This window comes from Vicugna pacos, chromosome 6 (genome assembly GCF_048564905.1).
Source record: "Vicugna pacos chromosome 6, VicPac4, whole genome shotgun sequence".
Classification (NCBI taxonomy): Eukaryota; Metazoa; Chordata; class Mammalia; order Artiodactyla; family Camelidae; genus Vicugna; species Vicugna pacos.
The window spans coordinates 51,389,672-51,409,862 of NC_132992.1; the positions used below are offsets into that span (position 1 = coordinate 51,389,672).

At 33.7% G+C, this 20,191-nt stretch overlaps 1 long non-coding RNA gene across 4 annotated transcripts in view; it reads left to right on the forward strand.

Moving 5' to 3' along the window:
* LOC140696911 (uncharacterized) overlaps positions 1 to 20,191 on the forward strand; it is a 284,041-nt gene that overhangs the window by 27,881 nt on the left and 235,969 nt on the right. For 2 of the 4 annotated variants that reach the window (XR_012073576.1, XR_012073575.1), the window contains exon 2: positions 3,250 to 3,309. The exons of the other annotated variants lie outside the window; for them this stretch is intronic. This is a non-coding gene — a long non-coding RNA (uncharacterized lncRNA). The remainder of the gene's footprint in view (positions 1 to 3,249; positions 3,310 to 20,191) is intronic. 4 annotated transcript variants of the gene reach the window in all.

A 20,191-nucleotide genomic window follows, 5' to 3' on the forward strand; every position in this document is an offset into this window, starting at 1 on the left:
TAAAACTTTCATAGAAAATAAATTCTTTCCTGTTGCAGGGATAGCATTGCTTTATGTATAAAAGTCTTTGAAAGCTAAAGCATGAAGAAAAAGAAAACTGATTATGAAGTATATCTTTTGATCTTTATATTTTTTGAACATTTAAAAGCTTTCTTATTGATGTTTTTTAAAGGAATATTTTCCCATTTTCTCGTATTATATAGAATGCTAGTTTCTGTTTTCAAAACATACAGATAACCCAATCTCTATTTCAAATAATCTCCAAAAGTGTATGAGGTGACTAGAGCAGGGCAGCAGATTTGACTTTACAAGCATGTTCTAGTTGTAGCATATGTCAAACTAATGTAAAAACCGTCAATTCAATAACATTAAAAAATGAGCAAAAATGATAACAAAACTTTTTTTTGATACCACTCCTGTTTTTCTCTGAATCGTTTGAACCATTTCCTTTTAATCTGCCTTTAAATTGCTGTAGATTTTAACCATTTGTATATTTATTGAAATTAAATTCTCTTCACTCATCCTTGCTATTCTGAGGAAGCATCTCCTGTCCATTGTGTTTCCTGTCAGAGGGAACCAGACTGTAATGTCTAGAGAAATGTAATAACTAAAATCTTAAAAAAAAATGTCCTTTAGAAAACTAAAATTCAGAAGTGAAAAGCACTTTTGTTACGGAAACGACAGGCCAGCCAAGAAACAAGCACCACTCGGAGGGTTGGAGTACTCAGATGTATTACGCCGGCGGGCTCAGAGGGGCTTCTGCTCTGAAGCTCTGAGCACCTTCAAGATGTGCACATGAGGTTTTACAGAGTAAAGTACAAGCTTGGGGTATTTGGCCAATAGGCATGGAACAGCTTTAGCAGCATCATTATCATAAAAGTGGAGGCATGGAGGCAGCAAACCAACATTCCAAAGCCAGATATGTATCTTTGAAAACCCAGCTGGCTAGCAAAAAAACATGAACAGCAAACCAACACTAATTAACTTAGATTTACAAGTTAATCCAGCAGAACTCAGATCAGTATTCCGATACTTAGATTTGTGAATTACCTAGTTAGCCCAGCCCAGCCTCTTTTTCACATTCCTAGACTTGTGAGTTATCTTGTTAGACCAGCCTGGATTTTCCTTCACACTTTAACAAAATAAAACTCTAAAAATGTTATAACTGCATGAAATAATGATTACATGCATAAGACTTCATAAGGACCTATGTGTGTTTCAGTAACTAGAGGTTTACAATCAAAGCGCAGTATCATTCAGCCATGTGTTAACTAGGTATGACCACAAGGTGCACTGCTAGCATCTTAATGAAGAACCGCTATCAAATAATTGCTTTATTTCTGATCCATTCTATGATTGGCTATTATACTGTTAACATCCTCAGCCTTAGGATTCCTACTCCTTAAGTATCTTTCTTAAGAAAGCTATTCCCATTTTAAAGGAAAAAAAACAAAATTATGCTCCAGTTGGTTGGAACCAACCCTGTGCTATAATATACCCATATTGAAACTCATTTTCTTCTTTTTTTATAAACCAGGAATTACATCTGTGTTGTAATCACCATACATAAGCTGAACTTTATTTAACATTGTCAATGAAGCAATTTAATATTAACTGGAATTTGGAGGGTATAGAACAAAACCTTATTTTAAATATTTGAAAAAGCAAGTTAGATAATCAGTTCTCTTTGAAGTCACTTTGACAGTACTATCAAAGCACTTATTAAACTATTTTGATTACATTTTATATACTAGCTTATTTAAATGATTTCTAATTACAAAATGATGGGAAAATTACTCCAGTCATATATTTTCCCTCTCCAGTGACTTGTTTGATTAAATTCACTTTACCACTAAGGACTATAATTAATATTAGCACATTTTTATTTCTAAAGGGTATTTGACTATTTTATTCTCTTTTATGATTAATATATTAACATATATTTATATGAAAGAAATATCCATTAAAAGTTATACTAGTGCAGACTTAATTGTATTTGTAACTTAGCCTGATATCTGCTTGTGGGCCTAGATAAAGCTATGGCTACCAAGAATACCTTCAGAACTTAAACAGGACAGGAAACGATACAAATTTATATCAAATTGTTTCTTACTGAGAGTGAAAATATGGAAAGAAATCTAACAGATGTCTAGCTCTCCAAATAAATAGAATAAAAGAAAAGAGTAAGACACGTGGCATCAATTGAGGAATATATGATAAGCCATCTGGCTTGATGATGTAAATAGATGATAAATTCCATATGCAGTTCTCAATATTGGTGCAAATGCAGGAGAATGAAATGAGTACTTTACCCACTTAAACATCTGCCTGGTCGCTCATGCAGCCACAGCAGACTTACCTGGCTGATATTTGATTTCTCTTGTTGACGCATATCCACTATACACAAGGCAAAAGTGAAGGGGATCTGATAAATTGGACCAACTTTGATCAAAACAGCTATTAGGCCAAATGCAACTGACGGAACTGGTCCCTAGGAGTAAGTGACCATGATGCCGAAAAGGACAAAACTATGCAGAAGGAGATACACCCCACTGTAGAAAAGTGTCTTGCTTTATTCAAAGATGCAGTGCGCCTTTCATTCATGAAATATTTCATGTAGAAATATATGTAAAAGCTTTCTTGAATAAAAGCTTTCTAGTATAAATATCTGAAAGGGAAAATAGAACCAGAGAATCTGGAAGTCTACAAATATGTAATTTTGACTTGCCAATAACATATTGTACTGAGTTGTTAATCTGTTTAACAAATACATGCTTTCTGAAGGGAAAGTAAAACAAACAAACAAACAAAAACAATGCTTAAAGAAACCAGTGTAGTTTTAAGGAAATTCTCCAATCAGTTTAGATTTTTAATTAATAAGTTACAAATAATAGAAAAGAAAGTTCAGTGATTCTGAGAAAATGTATGGAGTCACAAGAAGAATGTTAAGAAGAACTTAATTGCCCACATTTTTATTCAAAGCAAAAAAAAATTGGAAAGGACAATAGTCACTTCTCTTTAACCTAATTAAAAAAATCCTAGAGAAAAATGTGATAAATTGTGTTTTTATAACAGCATTTTCCTAATTTGATGCACTTACCAGTGTACAATTAACATTTTTTTAATCAAGAGATAAGGAAATAGTTGAATTCATAACCATAATTACCGATTATCTGATGACATTGCCTGTATTTTTTTACCCAACAATAAAATGGTAGTTACTGACTATAATATTTTTATTTCTTACAGTCAAAATAAATTCTTGCATAATTGGCATGGCTGTTGATTTTATGTACACTTCCTTATGAGGTATGTGGACTAAGTCATGTACATGGATAATAACATCTTTGTTTTCATCTATTCAACAAATGTTATTGAGAAACTACTATTTCCAAGCACTAGTACAGCACTTGTGAAGTATTAGAGAATAAACCAGAGTCATTGGCTGATGGATAGATATATGTTGAAGGGAGAGCCATCAGCATTTTCTAACAGACAGAATAGAGGTCATGAGAGAAGAGAGTCAAGAATGACTCAATGTTTTTCCTGAGAAAAATTACCCTATAGATTCTTAGGAACAAATTTGTAAAAACAAGTTGGTTTGAGTGGGAACAAGGTACTGTAAGTTAAAATTAATGAGAATTCTAAAGAGAACCATCCCATATGTGACATAAGAATTAGATCTGGATAACCTCAAGATGATTTTCATAGAAACAAAAGTAATTAAAAAAAATGAAAACAAGGAACAAAAATTATACTTAGAATTGTAAAAATAATAAGAGGAAGATGATAGTAGAAACAGAGGAATAATTAAGTTAAGGGAAAACCTCACAGGTTAGAAAAGAGAAGTTAGGATAAAATAACCCCTCCGGTCAACGGAAAGGAGGAGTTGACATGCAGTTACATATATACAAGAGCCCACGTACATTAATGATGTCAGATTTGAAGGAAAGACTGTTCTGCAATCAGGCGGTCAGCTGTCTTCACAGCTAGAGGAATAGGATCAGGTAGAATGAGAGAGAAGTCCCAGTGAAAGGTGAGCCTTAAGAAGGAAGAGTCACTGATAGAAGAAAGAAGTGCAGAGAGAAGAGATGAATTTTGCAACCCCCAATAAAAGGCACGCACTAATGCACAGTAGTATCTGGAGGTAATCTGCTGTGTGCACTATGTGGAGAAGCGTATCAGTAGGGCAAATCATTTTCATTTCCTACTTCCTTCCAAGAATATTTTAAAGACCATTTATTTTCTCATTAATACAGAAGACTGGACTTGAAAGGATAACAGATTCATGTGACAGAGCAATATTTTTGAAATATTAGTTGATGTTCGATTCTTGAAATTACCTCTTTTTTTCTCCCCCACTCCTTCATTTCATTCAATTAAGCAGATTTGGAGTCATTATCTCAGGGTAAGGGATATGAATTAGATGGAAAATAGAAAACACTCTGTAAGTCTTTACTAACTTTTGTTTCCAAAACGCTAAAACCCTTTAAAAAATTCAGAGGGCTTCTGGTATATTTAAATGTTTTGGTGAGTGAGGTTTGAGGATTGTGTCTTTTCTCTGGAGCAGTGTTTCTCATTTGGGAACAATTTTGCACTCCCAGCTAGCCCTTGGCAAAATCTGGGGACATTTTTGAATGTCACCATGAAGCTGGCATGGAGTGGCGCTACTGGCATCTCGTGGGTAGAGAGAGACAAAGGGTGCTGGTAAGCATCCTACAATGTACAATGGCCCTACCACCCCTAGCAAAGAGTTATCTCACCCCAAGTATCAGCAGTGCTGAGCCTGAGAAACCTTGCTGTAGTGAGGCTGGAGAATAGTCTCTGTTTCATAGGAAGACAAGAGAATAGGGATGAGTAAAAAGAATAGAGACAATGGCTGATTACGAAGGGAGACGTCTATTTGCCTGGCGGAGATTTGGATGTTGTGAGGACATCCTGTCTCACAAGCTGACCTAAAGCCATGGCATGACCACGATGAAGACAGACTGTACATTGTGTTCGGGACAGTCTGGTCTGAGCCTGGCACAATGGTGCTTCCATGTGTTAGGGAGTCGATAGAGTGACCCCATGTCTCAGGGCACAAAAAGGTGGAGACCAGTGACTGAAAGTGAAAATGCTAAGCAAAGGGCAGGGAGGGGCTATCTCAGTAAAGAACCTGATGATGAACCTGAGACAGAGGCCGGGGGATGCCCTTAGGTCTGCAGGTAGATGAAGAAAGTCAAGCCCTGGAAGAGAACGAACACTCTGGTTAGCCTAAAGAGGGTGCTGTCCAGCAACAGAGGAAAATGCTTCCCAAGAAGCCAGTTAAGTTTAGGAAAGATTTTGCCTAAGGAAAAGTTTTCTTAGAAATAAGCTTAAAATCATCCAATTTCAGATGATTACACTTGGGCAAGGGCCGTCACTGCACATGCCAAACATAAACATTACTAAAGTGAAATTTAAATATGTAATGTTAGAAAAGGGACTTTTTTTCACTTTTTCCAAGTACAGGATTTTTTAATACAGGTCTATCGATGTGGTTTATTGTTTGTTTGCTTTGTTTTTCTTTTTGTTTAGTTTTTTTTTCAACTTAGACATTCTAACTCAAGTGGCTGGGATCAGAAACACTGAAGGAATGCCATTTTGTATGCTTTTAATGCTATGGAAGAGGACAAGTGAGATTTAGGAGAAAGCTGTGTCTGTCTCTCCTGACTAATTAGAATAAATATTTATTGTATCTCCTGCATATGACATTATCTCCATCTTGCTCTCCTAGAACAAGCATCAGTATTTATGAACTGTTCTTGATGACCTATCCTATGGCAGATTCTCTATATCCTACTTGATTAATACTGAAAAAAACTCATCTATTAAAATTAATGTAGAATGAAAAAAATTAAATTTTATTATAAAAAAAATTCTCTACATCTCTTCCTGAGAGATGCTGCCTCTCTGGAAATTCCTGAGTTATAATTCAAAGAGAAGCATGTAAGTCACACTGACGTTTAGGTAAAACTGCAGCATTGGTGAAATTAACAACTGAAATACTGTGTACAATCTGTGCAGCTGTTTTCTCTGTCATATGAAACCTAAGATAGTTTTTGATTTTCAAAGAATACATGAGTTCTCTCTTACTGTGTCTAACGGCTCAAACTCAGGACTGACTGATGCCAGAGCTCACGGTCTTTTTCATGAAGGTTCATGGTCTTCATTTCTGATCATTTCTGTTATGTGGGAAAGCCTTAAGTATCTTATATGCTACTTTTACAAACTTCCAAGTCTTTCCTAATAATTTTTTGAAGCTATATATTTTTTTAGAGATAATACTAAGAGTGGGGCCCTCTTTTCCAGTTGATATGAAGTTTAATACCTTTTTCTTTTCTCGTTGCATTTTTTAAGAGCATTTCAGTTCATGTTAAACTAGAGAGGTACTAACAGATATTCTTTCCTGTTTGTAATTTTTCTGAGACTGAATCAAGAGTGTGAGTTTAAAACTGACCATGAACAATAATATCTGAAATTATGTTTGAAATCTGAAGTTTTGGAACCAGAGCTTTGGAGCTCTCTGGAGTAAGTGTATTGGCGTTAACATCAGGAAGCTGCTGCCCTTGAACAGGAAGCAGAGAATGTTTGTCAGAGGCAGGTGCAAGATTCACTAAGTCAGTGTAAAGGAGAAGGGGCCAGAGGCTCCCCTGGAGAAGGACCAGACAAACACATATCCCTAGGCACGCTAAGATGTGATGGGTTACCGTTAACTCGTGATCAATAATTAGCACTAAAACAACACACTAGTTAGATTATAATGTGTCATTTTTTTCTTAGTGTGTTTATTTTAAACAATCCGTAACTTAATAAAATTCTTTGTCCCTATCATATTGTTATTATATTGTAGATAATCAATTTTAATAATAAAATAAATACACCTTTAAGAGAGAAGTCTGAGATCAGTACACTGATATGACATTGTAATTACCATTATGGTGAATTTAGTTAGAAAGCAAAATGATAAGACTGCAGGATTGTGTCCAGGGGAAGTCCTGTCATGATTACTGTAGTAAATAGGCCTACAAGTACACCAGGATATAGTCTGTTTTCTTATAGCCCTTTCTGAAAATTGTACCACATCATATTACTATGTTTGCTTGGGAAATATTTATAATGTCAAGCTCCCAGGAACATTGACTATCATGTACTTTAAAACTAAAGTGATTTGCAAGCAATGCCAGTATGGATGATCCTTCATCCACAAACATAATTTCCATATTTAGAAATTCACTGCATGCAGTTTTGTATTTTCATGTTTACAGATAATCATGGATAGTTAGAATAAACAGATTTCTCCCTTCTCAATGACTATGTGGTTGACATATTTGAAAGTATATCTTCCAGGATGCTGTTTTCTTCCACACAGACTTTCGGCAAATGTGTTAACCTGAAATTTCCTCTTCAATTCTGAGTACTATTTTAATTCTTCTATATTTGGATCAAAAATTGCACTTGGATTTCTGGAGAGTTCTGACTAAATGTCTGTCTTAGATAACAGACTGGACTAGGATCATGTGCTATTTTTATGGCTTTTCCTAGTGATTTGCTCAGTTTTCTGAGAAACCCCTAACACTGTTCCACATGGGTGTTTTAGGTATTTCCATTACTTTTACTCATTCTCTCACTTGTTGCTCTCCTTTCTTGTGAAAACAGTCCAATATCATCTTTTCTTTTTCAGCATCCTCTTCAAGTTTATTCAAGTTATTTAGTATTTAGCTTCCACTTTTATATATTCTTATGTCTAGTTTTAATATCACCCTACTTTTATAACTGAACATAGGTAGCCTTTTGAATTATTTTTAAAATCTAGAATAGAAAGTATCTTACAAAAATCGTTCAGACCAAACTGAAAGGGCGAGGAGAATTTGAATCTGCCCCCCCGGGACTTCATTTCTCATATCCACAATGGCTTTAAATAGCAGACAGTTGCACAGTGGCTTTCATGGTATTCCTTTTTATTCTCTTTTTCTACAATGGATGTTTTAGAATAACTGTATTTCCCTTTAGGTCTCTGATAGGATTTAACCTCACTAATTTACAAATATGGAGAAATGAAATTATCAGGGATTTTTAGTGCAAATTCCAAACGTATCTGTGGAATTGAACACTGAAAAGTATGTGAAATGCCCTAGATGAGATGAAATCAGGAACTGCTTTGTTTACCTTTTTTGTATGAGTTACCACGTTAATGACCATTGCTAACTAATGGGAGGGAATAAACATTCATTATTAATATTTCAGTAGTAAAGAACCTGTCAGATTTTATTTTTTCACTGTGCCCCTGTTATATTAAGCATATGTTCTCTTAGATTCTGATTTAAGATCAATCAAAAGTGACCTTTCTGTCCTTGGTTCATAAAATGGTTAGCTGTCCTTCATGTGAACTTCCTTTGCAGTTGTACCTGCTCCAAACATTTATTGAACTTGCTTTCCCTTTATTTCCAACCCTTAGACTAAGCTAATTCTGTAGTAAGTTCTTGCTTCAAAATAGCTAAGAAGATACACTTATGGCAAACAAGCATATGAAAAGGTTATCAACATCACATATCATTAGAGAATTACAAATTAAAATGAGACCCCAATAAATACTTACTAGAATGGCTAACATCCGAAACGCTGACGACATTGAATGCTGATGAGAATGTGGAGCAATAGGAACTCTTGTTCATTGCTGGTGCAAATGCAAAACGGTACAGCTACTTTGGAAAACAGTGTGGCAGTTTCTACAAAACTAAACATACTCTTACCATAGGATCCAGCCATCATAATTGTATTCACCCAAAGGAGCTAAAAACATGTCCACACAAAAACACACATAGATGTTGATAGCAGCTTAATGCATAATGGTCAAAAGCAACCAACTTGGAGGCAACCAAGTTGTCCTTCAGTAGGTGAAGGGATAAATAAACTGTAGCACATCCATACAGTGCAATATTCAGCAGTAAAAAGAAATGAGCTGTTAAGCCATAAAAAGACATGGAAAAATCTTAAGTGTATATTACTAAGTGAAAGAAGCCAATCTAAAAAGGCTCACTGCATACTGTAGGATTGTAAATTCTGTGACATTCCGAAAAAGGAAAAACTGGAGACAGTAAAATGATCAGTGTTTACCAAGAATTTAGGGAGGAATGAATAAGTGGATCACAGGGGATTTTGAAGGCACTAAAACTATTCTGTCTGATACCATATCGGTGGATACATGTTATTATACTTTTCAAAAGCAGTGTAATGTGCAACACCTGTACAATCCTAATGTAAACTACAGATTTTGGTTAATGTATCAGTGCCCCAGTACACTGGAGCTGATTCACATGATAGTTGATTTGTTGCTTTTCTTTCTAATTCAGTGATACCATGTTTTTGCTTGAATTGGTCATGCTGGAATACTTATTTCATGAACATCTGCAAATGCTGCGGATCAGTTTATTTCTTTTTTTTTGGTCTGTTTTAGAGAGCTGGCTTACCAGCACACCATTGATTAATATAATGTCTCAAACTTGTATCTAGGAAATATTTTGCCCAGGTTTAAATGGATTATAGAAAAAACTTCTCCCCAGAAAAGACCAAAAAAATGACAATTTTGATACCAATATTTTCCGGAAAAAAATTTTTAAAAATCATTTTTCTATATATTTTTATCCTCTTGATTTTCTAGAGCCATGATGGTAGTTTGTTTTTGAAGTTTCTAAATTGCATCATTAAAACAGAAATGAATCTAAGGGATCATAAAAGCCTATAGGTGATACAGATTAGGGATTAGCAGAGATGTTCATAAATGATTAATTGGAATAATTGAAGGAACTGAAGGAGTGTCCAAATGCAGATGCCTAAGGCACTCAAACAATTCTGCCTTAAAATAATTGTCAAAACCAGTGATGAAAAGACGATGGGGAGAATATTGAAGTGTGTATGTGGTTGGTTTTTATTTTATTTTTTTGGATGCCTAGTATACTCCATATTCTTTTACAGTAAGCTTATGTGATATTAATACATGTTGAAAGAATTATAGCACAAGTAGCAAAGAGGGTAAATTGAGAGAAAGAAGTATATAGGGACTGAATGCAAAAGCATTATCTCTGATTGAAATTAAGATAGGAGATATTTTAATGAAACTCATTATAGGTCCATTTTGAGAATATACCCATTTAATGGTTCATCCACAGGAAAGCTGGTTATGGGCAACAGCTCTCTCATTTTTTCCCACATCACACTTCCATTTAGCCTAACAATCTGGTGTTGTCTTCCCAGATTACTTTTACACCAGTCTTGTTTTCCTTGTGGCTGTGACCATTTTGGTTAATTTTTTTTGTAATCTTCTAACCCTGCCCCGTTCCATGAGCTACTCAGCATTTTATACAAATCGGACTAGTTCTGGGTACACAATGTTTTCAGTGCCAAGTCTGGCTCCATGGGAGGGGTGCTCCTCGTAGATCAATCTAGTATTTCTCTCAGAGGAGGAATCAGTTCAAAAATATTGAAAACAGTAAGTTTCTGTTTGTTAGATGATGTACTTTTGAGACAGTTCTCATAGTAGTTAAGTTTATAAGTCTAAAAGTTTGAGACTGTGTGCATAAAATCTCAGGGAAAATTTTCCACTCTCATTTTCAAGTGATGTTTTCAGTCTATAACTCATCTTGTTAAACTTCGGGTACAAGTTTTCAAACGTTAAAAAAAAAATGTGAGCTTTATTTATACTTGTCAAATAGGCACTCCTCATTAGTACTGACCTTAATAGTCCATGTGAATCTTCATACTGTAGGCTCAGTGTCACAGTTGTCTTTTTACTGAGAGGCTTCTTTAAATACATTGTGTCCCGTTTAATTTATGTTTATCCAAATAGATAAAGCAAATCTATTTGAATCAACAAAGAGATAAAGCAAAAAATCGATAAAGCAAATTTATATTGATAGAGCAAATATAAATTTAACATATGAGTACTTTTATAACTCATAGTATAGGAATTTCTATTTTTAAAGGATTTAAAAATTTTACATCTCAGGAAAGATTTGGATTTTAAGATATCTTATATCCTTATTTAAAAAATGTTTTGCTCAAATCTGATACCATACTGGATAGATGTTTATACTTGTCCCCAAACTAAGTTTAATTGTTACTAATTTTCAAAGGCAGCAATGATAATGGACCTTTCCAAATTTCCTTTTTAATAGTATCAGTTGCCTTTATGCTATTAAGAGTAGGAATTTTCATTCTGAGCAGTGAAGCTCACTATTTTATTTATGCATTCATGTATATATGTATGCATCTACCTATTCCATTTATTTATGGAGTGACAGAGAACAAGTCTAAATCAGATTTTGTTCAATTTCAGATCAATGTATACTGACAGGAAAATCACTTCAGCTGTAATTCTATCAGCTAACAATTGACTGGATTTCCAGCTGACTCAACACATTTAGTAGGGTAATTAGCTTTGATGCAGACTCACATTTGGTTACATGGATTTCTCTGTGTAATTTTTATTCAGACTTTGATTTGTCCTATCTGGAGTGTAAAACAATTTAAACTAAATGTGAAGTTTGACAGTTTCAGAAGTGAAGTAATTAGATGCTTTAATGGGAGAATGTCACTTTTTTTGCTGTAATCCCTGTCCATCACTCCCAAATGCATTGTGCTCAAAAGTATAAATTTAATAAGTACATAAGACAAATAAGCTTTGTGGTTTTGTTTTCATTACTTTAGGTGAAAATGCCATATAACATACTATACATATTTCTATAAATACTAATATGTATAATGTAAAATATATTCTGAAATGAATTTTAAAATGTTCATCTCTAGGGAACTTTTAACCTTGAACCTGTGTGGGTAGAGGTACCATACAATCTGATTAATACAGTATGGGGACAGGTTTGAAACTTTTACAGTGTGTTTCACACTGGATATTTTTTCCTCCTGATTTATGATTTTACTGTTTATTATTCAATTCATAGAGACTTTGTTTTGTTTTTACTTAAGCATTTATCAAAATATATTGTCATTTTATTTCACATATTCTCCTTTCTATTGCTGTCTCATGGCTGCCCCCCCACTACCACTGGAACAGATAGATGTTAACTCTTTAATGTGTATCCTTGCATATGGAATGCCATGGTCATAACTATACACAAATGCATTCACGTACACACATACACATACATGTTCAGTTACACACCGATATGTTTTTGTTTTCCATTTAAAAAATAATTCCGTATTATATACAGTTTTCTACATCTTCCTTTGTCATTTTTTTGTATGTTGTGAAAGTCTAAGTCAGTTGTTAACATCAAATACATAGTTTTTAGTATCAGTATAGTGTCCTGTGTTTGAATAAATTACGGTTCAACCCTCCACTTGTTGATGAGGTTCCTTTTGTTTCTAGTATTTAACTCTACAAACAAGACTTCAGAAAACATCTTTATGTGTTGGTAGTTTTATTCCAATGAAATGTATTCCTAGGAATGGATTTTGAGGACAAAGGATATGGGCATTTTAATAGCTATTTGAATACCTATCCCCTGGCTATCATCATTGGCACCAGCAACTGGAATCATTCCTTCTAAAATTTTTGATCTTATGGGTATACAATGACTACTAATTATCATTTAATTTATATTTTTGACTGCTTGAGAAATTGATAATCTTTTCACATATTTAGTATTACTCGTTCTACTTTTCTCTGAATCATTTATTCATTGTCTTTGCCCCCCTTTTTTTTCGCTGTAGTATCTGTCTTTCAGTTATCAATTTATGTCAAGCTTTACTTTAAGTGATGACATTATATTAAGACCATACTCTTACTCTTGTTTTAGATCCTTTCAAAGTTAATAGAACTCTCAGAACATGATATTTATCTTATTATGAAAGTGTTAATCATAGAATAATACATGCATTTAAAAGAATCACTAAGCAATATAGTGCTTTAATTCTTTCTCCTGCTCTTCTAACTTGTAAAAAGTAACTGGTGAACATCTGGGGTTTAGAGATCTTCCTTTAGCTGTTCTTTAGAGCAGATCTGCTTTTAGCTTTCTTTCATCTGGGAATGATGTTATCTCACCTTCATTCCTGAAGCATATTTTCCCTGAATATAGAACACTGGGCAGACAGTTATTTTTCCCTCAACACCTAAAAAATGTGCCACTTTCTTACGGTTTCTGTGGTTTATGATGAGAAATATACTGCCTTTGTTCCTCATAGTTAATGCATAGTTTCTCTCTGTCTACTTTCAAGATTTCCCTTTGTCTTTAATTTTCAAAAATTTGATCAAGAAATGTCTAGGCATAGATTTCTTTAATGTTATCCTGTTTTCAGTTTGTTCAACTTGTTTAATCTGTAGGTTTATGTTTTATTTTTCACGATTTTTTGGGAGTTTGTAGCCATTGGTTTCTTCAAATACTTTTTCAGTTCCACAAGTTTTTTTTTTTTCTGGGACTCTGATGAACAATTATTTCATTAGATTTTTTGTTATTGCCTCATATCTCCCTGAAAATCAATTTCAATACACTTTCTCTTTGTTGTTCAGATTGCATAATTTCAATTGCTCTATCTTCAAGTTCATTGTTTCCTCTGTTTCCATTTTAAGCCCATCCAATGATTTTTTAAAAATTTGATTATTGTACTTTTTAAGTCAAAAATTTTCATTTAATTTTTCTTTATGTCTTCTATTTCTTTGCTGAGATTTTTGATAGTTTAAATGTGTTTCCAGAATGTCTGTAATCGCTCACTAGAGTATTTATAACATTGACTGCTTTGAAATCCTTGTCAGAGAGTTCCAAAATCTGAGTCATTCATCTCAGTCCTTTCTCATTCAAATTGAGATTTTGTTTGGTACGACAGTCATTCTGATGTATTAATTTGACTGGAGGATAGTCCCCAGTTAATCAATCAAACAATAATGTAGGTTTTTCTGTGAATACGTTTGGTAATAGTAATTCAAGTCCACAAACAGTTGATTTTATGTAAGGCAAATTATTTTACATAATCTGTGTCAGTCTGAGTCAATCAGTTGAAAGGTCTCAGCATAGTTAAGACATCCCTACAGAAAAAATTTATTCTGAGGACAGCATCTTCAGCCTATGCCAAATACCAACAGTCTCGTCTTCTGGACAGCATGTTCCATGAATTTTAGACTTGTCTGGCTAGCCTCCACAATCAGGTAAGCCAATTCCTTGCAGTAAACTTAATATAAATCTCCTACAGATTCTTATCTGGTTAAATCTTGCCTGATATACGTGATTCTTAGAACAACAAGTAATTTTGCACTCTGCCCTGAACATATTGTGTGTTATAAGACTGTGGTACCAGTTCACAGGATCTACTGGGGAGGGGCCAGCAGAAAATAAATTATAATGTAAGGAAATATAAAATATTAGAGATTGAGAAAAACAGTGAAAAGAATAAATATATGCTTAAGATTTTAAAATTATGCCTGACAGTTGAAAGCAAAAATAATTATAAAATGGTTTAATGTGGCTCTCAGTGGATGAAGAGAATATATCAGATAACTGTATCATAAAGGAGGGAGGGTAAAGGAATGTAAGGGGTGATGAGGTAGCAGCATTCCACTTGAAGTTGTCACCTGCAGTCTTAGCTTACACACTCATATGGCATTTACATATGTGAGTTTAAAACTTAAGCTCGCACAAAACCTGTACATGGATGATTACAACAGTCTAATTTATTATCTCTAAACATTGGAAGGAACTAAGATGTCCTTCAACATGTAAATGTTGTGTGGAATAGTATTCCAAACTATTCAGGATAAAAGAGAATGAACTATCAATGCCGGTAATAATATGGATGAATCAGAAAGATTTTTTTCTAAAAGAAAAAGCCATACCCAAAAGTATACATATTTTATGATTCTATGTATATGAAATTCTGGAAAGGAATATTAAGAAGAAAAGTAGTTCAATTGTTTTTGTTTGTTTTGTTTTTGCTTTTGTTTTTGTTTGGATTTTGGAGAGAGCGAAGGGTTTACTACAAAGCAAAAGTAGTAAACTGAAATTTAGCCTATAGTTGTACAAGCTGGAGTTACCATGTCAATTGTACCCAAAGGCAACACCAAACATTATTTTATAATTATTATCAACTATATTTTTCAGTTAAGTAAAACTAAAATTAGTTCTCAGACATCTGTGATTAAAACTAGAGTGTTCACAGGGAGGTGGCAAATAGCAAATACATGAATTGGAATAGGTGTTAAGACAGGAGGGCATTGATCCCAACTCTCTTCGACATGTAGCACATGGAGAAAATTCTAATAATTATACACCACTTTGGAAAAATGATGGGTCTATCCAAATGGATGCTAAGAGCCCCCTCCAAAGTGCACCATCCCATTGCTGCCCAACCGTTTGGTGCCTGAGTGGATCACTACGTTAGCATAACTCTTACAAAGCTGCAGTATAGACAGGGAGTGCTTGCGTTGTGGCCAGCTAGAAAATGTGTGCCCAGACTAAGGTTGTTATTCAGGCTATTTAGAAAAGTTTTAATAATTTTCAAAAGTAAACGATGTCCCTTAATTTTCATTTTGATAGGATTGTGATACCAATTTTTTGGTAACAAGATTAGGTTGGCTTTATAAATTAAACTGAGAAACATTTCTCATTTCTGAAATACCTTTAATAAAATAAGGTCTATCTCTTACTTGAAAATTTGGTTAATTTGTAAAACTACCTAGGCCTGATGCTTTTTCGAGGGATATTTTGAAAATTCACTTTCTTTAAAGGCTATAGTTTGATTCTTGTGTTCTCTTGAATCAATTTTGATAGTTTTTATATTTTTAGAATATTTTACTTCAATTTTTCTCAAAATATTTTGTATAAAATGTCACATAGTGTCCCAGTTTGATTTGTTCCTACTCTGTTCCAGGCACAAATTGGTCCCCTTTTAAAATCTTAGTAGTCTCAATTTGCATCTTATTTCCTTTTTCCTTGAAAAATCTTGCTTAAGGTTGATCTATTTTCTTAGTCCTTTCACTGACTTTTTTTCTCTTTCTGAATTCTTAAGTTCAGTGATGCCTGTTCAAGAAGGCAAGTAATGTTGATTTATAGTGGCACAGTTGCCATTTAGTTACAAACATTACCGTATTAATTTCTTCTTTGAACTTGTTAAGAAGTTCTTTTTTTTAAATTATTTTTGTCTTGTTTCCATTTTCAAACAAGTAGGAATTTCTTGTCTGTCTTTTTGTAATTGATTTCTAATTTTGTCACATTTTGGCCTTTTTTTTAAAATATATTTGTTTCTTTGTAAGTCATATATTATGTTTCTATTTTATGAAATTTAGATGCACACCTGGCTTAACTAGGTCTAAAGTAAATCTGTATGTACAGGCTTCTTTTATAATTTTTAAAACTCTCAGAATTTACCAAGTATCTTATTTATAACTTCTTTTTAAACCTCCCTGTGTAACCAGTTGTTTTATTTACCTAAACGTTTATGGATTTCTATGGTCATTCTTCTTTATCCTTCCATCTCACACTTTCCTTCTTACTGACGTTTGCTTTTTGGTGGAGGGTACCTTTTAGTGAGAGTGTGTGGGTAGGCAACTGTTTCATCTTTTTTTAATGTTTTATTTTTTGTATTTGTATTTTGCAGTAAATTCTGAATGACAGCGTAGCTGAGTATAGAGTTATTCTTAGGTGGACAGATGCTTCTAGGATGTTACCTTTCTATAGGCATCTGTTATTGTTGATGAGATGTTTTAAGATTATTTTTTGTTCATTTTATGTTTTTTTCCTCTTAGCTTTTAAGATTTTTTTCTGTACATTTTATGATTTGTAGTTTCAGAATGGTGTTTCTGGCCCAGAACTTATTTTTTTTCTGTTGTTTAGAAACTTTTCTGTTGCTTCTGTCTGAAGACTTAGGGTTTTTGTTTTGTTTTGTTTTGTTTTTAAGTTCTGAAAATTTACAACTGAATTTTTTTTCAACTAGACCTTTTCTTCCTTTTTTTCCATTCTATAATGCTGAAAGTACAGCTCGTTTCTATCCTTCTCATGTTATCCCCAATGATTCTTAATGGCTGTTAAGTACTTTACATTTCTTCATAACTCCTGATTTCTTGGTTATTTGCTCAGATTTCTCAGTAAGACTATCAATTATCACTTCAGATATGCCCGATCTTTTGTTTAAAATGTTTATTTAAATTTTAATTTCAGTGACTCTATCTCTAAAATACCTACTGCTATTTATTATTCATTTATTTATCTGTCTTTCGTTAGTTTCATCCCATCACATATTTTCTTTATTGATTCCCCAGACTGGAGGGTGGAATGTTCTCAGTTTCCTGTGTCAGTAGTAAGAAGGTCCCCTCATAGTACTCGAGTTTGTGTAGGTAGCTTTATTATCTCTGTCTGCTTTGGCATGGACATGAAACTTCAGCCACCAGCCTCTGTGGTCTGATTCTCCTAGAGACACCATTAAAGATTCAGATTCCCTCTCACCATTCTCAAACTTTTGTTATCTTTGTCATTTATTGCACCTAGAGCTCTCTTTTCTTTTTTTGATGGTCTATGTGTGTATGTATGTGTGTGTGTATATATATATTTAATATCCCAGATTTCTTTATTTGATCAGAGATGCATCTGCTGTCAATATCCATTTAAATTTACCTCATTAATGTTCAGCATATATAACACAAATATACATTTTATTGTTACTCTAATCTCTGTTCTTCGTTAAGCCCCTGTATTATATGAATAATATATAATCCTGACTATATACGTAGAAAACTGTGTAGAATTGAAGACATAGGCCAGAGAGTTTAAAAAAAAAAAAAAGCACTTTTGCTTGCTAGAAATAAGGGCACTCAATTTGTGTATTAAATTCTTGCTTTTATGATTTGCCAGAAATATATTCCTTATCCTTTATGCCTAAAAGCTTCCAATAATGCTAGCTAAACTATATTTTGAGGGACCAAAATTGTGCCAACAGTATCCACAATTTTATGACTAGCTCTTGGTTTGTATAGAGAAACAAGCAACATTTTCTAATGGGAAATCACTAATCAATCATTAAACTCCTTCCTACTGAATCTGGATGCAGCCTTGAATGCTTTTAAATATAGTACTCCTGGAAGCCACAGCCAATCAATCAGCATTTGCATGTGAATTGAAACATATTAGTATCTTTGATCTTTTATTTCAGACCTAAATCGGTAATAATTACAGTTAAGTGATATCAGGTCTGAACTCAAACCATCAGCCTTGGTGCTAAATTGATGCTAGCAATTTTAGACAGGGGAATTATGTTTTACAATACTCCTGCTATGCACTATGCTCCTTGAAGTCCTCTCAGTTTGTCCTCACAACAAACTTATGAAATTAAAGTCATATTCATCAAGGAAAAAAGATATATATTAATTTCTTCAAAGACACCCAGAACAAAAAGTTATCAAATCTATAATTTGAACCTAGGTATTGGTCTCCAAAGCCTCTGCTTCTGGGATAGTCATGCCAAAGCAGAAGTAAATTGCTAAGAAATATCCATGATCACATTACTGTTTCCTATCAGAGACAGTAACATGGGCATCTTGAATAATTCTGAAAATCTATGTAGTATTATAAACAATTTGAAAGTAGATGAATGTGTGCTTATAAACCACAGACATGAAACATGTACAGGATATATATATAATAAGGAAGAAAAAGAAAGATTTGGCAAACTACTTCAAATGTTTGATGTTATTTATTGTCTAACTTTTCCTTCATTTGGCATGTAAGTTTTCTAACTGCATTATTTGAAAAACACATTATGTACCGTCAGTAGATTTTAAGATTTGAATATGCATTATGATTTGAGAGAGATTCCAAGTGACAGCGTAGGGAGGGGGGCCCACATGGGCTCTGGTGCACTCCCTGGTCTGAGGAGATGCAGCTGAAAATCTGGGAGACCAAGGCAGCTAGAGATGGTGGTACAGATACTGGAGCAGAGTGAGCTGCAGAGAGAAAGAGAACTCTAGAGACTTGCCGAGAATCCACCTAATCACTGCATATGGAAGAGGAAGCCACTTGACGCTGGGGAAAAAGTAACAACAATTCATGAATATACTTGAGGGAGCAGTACTGGGAGGCTACACAGGGTCAAGGAGAGTATCTGTTTTCACTTCAAGACTGTAAAATAGTCATTATTCAGAGGGAATTGGGTGAAATAATCATAAATATTTTGCCTGCATAGTTGGAAGAGTCATCTTTAGGGTAAATGCTTCTCTGTTCCTTCCAGATAAATATTAAAAGCATCTGTGAGAGGATTAAACCATTTTTAAGAAACATGTCTTAAAACAAACTCAAGAAAAATTATGCAAATATAAAAATATCCAGTATACAACAAGGTGAAATGCAGAATGTCTGGTATTCAATAAAATATTATCAGCATGCAAAGAAATACAACACCTAAAGAGATTAAAATTGCATCAGTCAAAACTGAACAAGAAATATAACCATTGTTAGAATTAGAAGAGAAAAGCAGTAAATATTTTTCTAGCTATCTTTTATGTATTGAAAAAGCTGGAGGGAAATGAGTATGGTAGTAGAAATAAGGAGCCAAATTAAACTTCACAAAATAAAATCTATAATTTGTGAGATTAAAGATTCACTGGATGGCATTAATGGCACATTAAACACTGCAGAGGAAAACTTCATTTCAATAGAAATGACCCAAATCAAAAATGGAAAGAATTTCAAAAATTACCAAATAATTAGTGAATTGTTTGACAACTTAAAGCTATGTAAATAGTTTTAGCTCCCAAAGATAAGAAAGAGGATTAAAAAAATATTTTTAAAGAGGCAAGCTAAGGCCTTTAAATTTTCTCTAATAAATGATTTTTAATGCTGCAGTTTCCTTATCATCTCAATAGAAACAGAGAAAGCATTTGACAAAATCCAGCATCTATTCTTGATTAAAATCTTTCAGCAAAGTTGAAGAGAAGTAAACTTCCTCTGCTTGATAAAAGCATCTATGAAAAACCCATAGGTAATATACTTAATAGTATAAACTAAGAGCTTCCCTCCTAAGATCAGGAAAGCAAGGATGTCTACTTTCACCACTTTTACTTAATATTGCACTGGAGTTTTGGTTATGAAAACATAATTAGTGATCTTGCTGAAAAAAATATTATGAAGTGAAATATATATTGATTTACCACTTATGCTTGTTTTACTACACATCT